Below are 4932 nucleotides of genomic sequence, written 5' to 3'. Positions count from 1 at the left end.
GAGAGTGTGTTTGTGGCTAATGACTTTGCTGTAGCTTGTTGTCCATTTCCTGCCTTGATCATTCAGACAGTCCCTTTCCCTTCATATCCCCAGTACATCAGTGATTGCGATAGCAGGGGGCAGGGTTTCTCTGGGGCACTGAGCTTTGCCAGAGGGTTGGTGGCTCCTTTCTTTCCTCACCCTGGAGTAAACTCGCTTTTTATTCCATCCTTGATGTTTCAAGGAATAACAACAGATGACCAAAGAAAGAGGTGGACAGGGTGGGTCTCAGGAGGGGCAGAGTGGGGGGGGCGATGGGCAGGGTGGGTCTCAGGAGGGGCAGAGAGGGGTGGGTGATGGGCAGGGCAGGTCTCAGGGGAGGGCAGAGGGGTGGGCAGCAGGCAGAGGTTGGGGTAGGGGGTGGAGAGGCGCGAGGAGGCCCTGGGGGAGGAGAGGGGCGAGCGAAAGGGGGACCAGCAGGCCTCAGCCACTGAGCCGGGGGGGGGAGTGGCGAAGGGGGAGTGAGGGCGGAGCACAGATGGGGCCTCGGAGGGCGGAGAACGAGGGAAGGGGGTGGAGTGGGGGGACAGCACCGCGGTCTGGGCAGGGGCCGCCCACAGGATTCAGGGGTCCTGGGGCAAAACAATTTCAGGGGCCCCTTCCATAAAAAAAAGTTGCAATACTATAGAATCCTGTATTCTCCTGGGGGCCCTGCAGGCTACATTGGTTCCTGTCCATTCAGGAGGTTATTTCCCACCTATTCATAAATAATGAAGCTGCTCTAAGCGGAGGGGAGAGAGCTGTCCCGTCCGTGCAGTTAACCCATCTCCCTGAGAGGTGGTAGCTATGTCAGTGGGGGAAGCTATGTTGGTGGGTGTGCAAGCTGTGGTGTCTACATGTGTATATAAAGTTTAATCAAACCCCATTTTTAAAACCCTTGTGGTCTGGGAATAGAAAAGGAGCTCTCTGAGGCAGAGCCCGTCCTTCAAAATCCTTAAGATCACGGACTTGCCAACACAAATGTCCTGGGGGTATAACTCAGTGGTAGAGTGTTTGACTGCAGATCAAGTGGTCCTTGGTTCAAATCCAAGTGCTCCTTCCAAACTTGTTACTTCAGTAAAATAATTCTATTTTCAGGAGCTCCACTAAATAGGGATCCCTGAAATGAATGGACACACTCAATGTTTTCCTGTGCAAATGCATAAAAACCTCCCAAACATGTCCCCCAGCTGAAATCAGTTCCAATCCTCTAAGTGTCTAGGTTTGTTTTCATCAACTAAACAAAGGCACATGAAGACACATTTGCAGGTCCTTGGCCTCCATGGGCTACAATGTGCAGAAGAACAAGAACCACATCCACTTGGGAGGCATGGACTAGTCTGTATTACATTTGGTAAGTAAGTTGCCATTGGGACTGAAAACTCTACTGGAGGTGAACAGGAGCCTGTTGCAAAAATAAAATAACCAAGATTTACCAAACTCCCTGTTACACATTCAATCCTCTCTTTGTGCACACGGCATCAACTGGGGCTCTAATAAATGGCAGCCTTCCTTTAACACAGATTGTTGTTCCTTGTAACTTTCAGATACATTCGAATGGCAGCTGTTCAGAGGTCATGTGCTGCTAGTTCATTTTCATGTATGAAGTCCTGGGCTCTATCTCTTTTTTTCGCTCTGCTGCTTTGCTCATGCCCAGCTGGAATGTGGCCCTGCAGGAGTTTTAATCCTGCTGAGTGAGGACCAAGTGCCAAGTGCATGCAAGGTTGGGGGGGTTCTGCGCCTAAGTCACCTCAGTACATTTAAGATTCCCACCTGCTGTGCTGCTTGGGACAAGGGTAGATGAGAAGGGCAAATCCTCCAGCACTGGAGGGAAAGGTCCCATCTGCACAGACTGAGAGGCAAGGAAACACAGGGGCAGTCAGTGCTCAGGGAGGAGAGAAATCAGTGATGTACACCCAACAGGGGACACTGTCTTTTTGAGTATCACAGGGGCAGCTGTGTTAGTCTGGATCTGTAAAAAGCGACAGAGTCCTGTGGCACCTTATAGACTAACAGACGTACAGGAGCATAAGCTTTCTTGGGTGAATCCAGGGGTGAGCTGCAGCCGGTTCGCACTGGATCGCGCGAACCGGTTGTTAAATTTAGAAGCCCCCTTTAGAACCGGTTGTTCCTGGAGGAACAACTAGTTCCAAAAGGGCTTTTAAATTTAACTAAAGCTCTAGTAGCTCCCTACCCTTCACCCGCCCCAGCTCACCTCACTCCGCCTCCTCTTCTGAAGCTTCTCCGGCTTCTCCTCCCCTCCCCAGCTTCCCGCCAATCAGCTGTTTGCGCGGGAAGCCTGGGAGGGCTGAGAAGAAAGCAGAGGCTTCCAGCAGGTAAGTTTCAGCGGGGGCGGGGGCGCCAGCGGGTGGAGGGCTCCAGGCGCCGTGCTGCCCAGCGAGGTTGGGGCCGGACCTTGGTCCCTGGGGCCAGGCGGCGCAGCGTGGCTCCTGGCCCCCCAGGTCCAGCTGCGACCTCGCTGGGCAGGGCAGCGCGGTGTGGCTCCTGTTCGGCCCCCGGGGTCCGGGCCGGGCGGCGGGGTTGCTGGCCCGGGGTCTGGTCCCCAGCCTCTGGGCCCGGCGGTGGGGTTGCTGGCCCGGTGTCCGGTCCCCGGCATCCGGGCCCGGCGGTGGGGTTGCTGGCCCGGGTCCGGTCGGTCCCGGCGGGCCGGGCCGGGCCGGCAGCGGCGCAGTTTCTGGCCCAGGGTCTGGTCGGTCCCGGCGGCCGGGCCGCCAGGCCCGGGCGGCGGGTTGCTGGCCCGGGGTCCGCTCCCGGGCGGCGGGGTTGCTGGCCCGGGGTCCGCTCCCCCGGCGGCGGGGTTGCTGGCCCGGGGTCCGCTCCCGGGTCCGGTCCCCAGGCGGCGGGGTTGCTGGCCCGGGGACTGGACCCCGGCGGCGGGGTTGCTGGCCCGGGTCCGCTCCCTGGCGGCGGGGTTGCTGGCCGGGTCCGCTCCCGGGCGGCGGGGTTGCTGGCCCGGGTCCGCTCTCCGTCCGGTCCCCGGGCGGCGGGGTTGCTGGCCCGGAGTCCGCCCCGATGTCGATGTCGGCTGGGTGGCTCCGATCCCAGCCCCAGGCCAGCTGGGCCCCCAGCTCCAGGCAGCACGGTTAGGTAGCAGGGAGCCGGTGTGGGAAGAGGGCAGGGGAGTTGGGGGGGGTGATTAGTGTCAGAGCGGTCAAAGGGCAGGGAACAGGGGGATTGAATGGTGGCAAGGGTCCCCAGGGGCAGTCAGGAAGGAGCAGGGGTTGGATGGGGTGGAGGGGGGCAGTTAGAGGTAGGGATTCCAGGGACAGTCAGGGGACAGAGAGACGGGGTGATTGGAGGGGGTAGGGGTCCCGGGGTGCCATCAGGAATGAGAGAAGGGGTTGGATGGGGTGGCAGGGGCGGACAGGGAAGGGGGTGGATAGGGCATAGGTCGGGGGGGCTGTCAAGGAACATGAGGGGTTGGATGGGGCACGACCCCCCTCCCAGGGGGGGGGAGGGAGGGAACCGGTTGTTAACATTTTGGCAGGAGGAGGGAATCGGTTGTTAACATTTTGGCAGCTCATCACTGGGTGACTCCCCACTTCGTCAGATGAATGTAGTGGGAATTCTGTGACTGGCTAGCCAACTACAAAAGCAGTTTCTCCTCCCTTGGTGTTCATACCTCATCCTCACCCCTCACCCCTCATCCTCCCTGATTGAACTAATGCTCAAATAAATGTGTAAGTCTCTAAAGGTGCCACAAATACTCCTGTTCTTTCTTTGAACTAACGTTGTTATCTCTAGACTGATTCTTACCTGCATATTTATACCTGCCCCTAGAAATTTCCACGACATTCATCTGATGAAGTGGGGATTCACCCGCGAAAGCTTATGCTCCAATATGTCTGTTACTCTGTAAGGTGCCACAGGGCTCTTTGTCTTTTTGAGGCGAGTGCAGCTGGCTTGGGATGGTGCTGACGATGGGTAGAAAAAAGGCTGGAGTCAATGACTGATGAGACCACAGAAGGGGAAGGGGAATGGCAGCCCCACAGAAGGTCCTGGGTGCTCAGATGCCCCAGGTATTGCACCCGGGCCTGTCACAGAGAGAGAAAAGACCCAGCGGGACCCAGGCCCCCTACAGTGATCCCATGGACAAGAACCTGGCTGGGAGTGGGGTGAAGGTTCCCTGTGGGCAAAGGGGAGCTGAAATCCCTCAGTGTCCTTGAATTTAAGCAATGGAAGCTTCAAACCCTGCAGGGGTGTGGGCTGAGGTGCATCAGCAGAAGGTTGGACTGGACACGGGAGGCAGGTTTGTATAATTTTTGGTGGTGCCCAGAATGGGACTAAGTCCTGCCCCACACCCCACACACACTTGCCTAAAGCTCTGGGGGGGGGAGTTTGGGTGAGGGAGGGAGAGGGGCTGGGCTCTGGGAGAGAGTTTGGGTGCAGGGTCTGAGCTCAGTCAGGGGGTTGGGGTGCAGGAGGGTGTGCAATGGGCAGGGTCCTGGAGAATGTTTGGGTGCAGGTTTGGGGTCTGGGTTGGGGCAGGGGGTTGGGGGTGCAGGAGATGGTGAGGGGTGCAGCATTTACCTCAGGCACCTCCCAAAAGCAACCCGCACCCCATCCCCCTTTGGCAGCAGCCCCTAAGCGGGAGGGCCACGGGTGTCTCTGCGCACCGCTGCCCACAGACTCCAACCCCGCAACTCCCATTGCCACAGTTGACAGAGTTGGCACTCAGGGAGGGAGCAGCGCGTAGAGACCCCACCCCACGCCAGGGGCTGCAGGGATGTGCCAGCCGTTTCCGGGAGTGGTGTGCCACATGGAGCGAGGGCGGGCAGGAAAGTGCCTTAGTCCCCTGGTGCTGCTGGCAGTGGTGGCAGGAGTCTGGGCCCAATCTTTTCACCTGGTATAGTCCGTGTTCCAGCTCAAGTGATAGCTAGGGGATGTCTCATG

General features: G+C 58.3%; 1 non-coding gene across 1 annotated transcript; it reads left to right on the top strand.

Moving 5' to 3' along the window:
• The first annotated feature begins 1006 nt into the window (after window positions 1-1006).
• TRNAC-GCA lies at window positions 1007-1078 on the top strand. Its single transcript has one exon. It is a non-coding gene; the product is annotated as a tRNA-Cys (tRNA).
• The last annotated feature ends 3854 nt before the right edge of the window (window positions 1079-4932 follow it).

The sequence above is a fragment of the Mauremys reevesii genome, linkage group 12, assembly GCF_016161935.1.
Source record: "Mauremys reevesii isolate NIE-2019 linkage group 12, ASM1616193v1, whole genome shotgun sequence".
Classification (NCBI taxonomy): Eukaryota; Metazoa; Chordata; order Testudines; family Geoemydidae; genus Mauremys; species Mauremys reevesii.
This window is presented reverse-complemented; position numbering and strand designations above follow the sequence as displayed.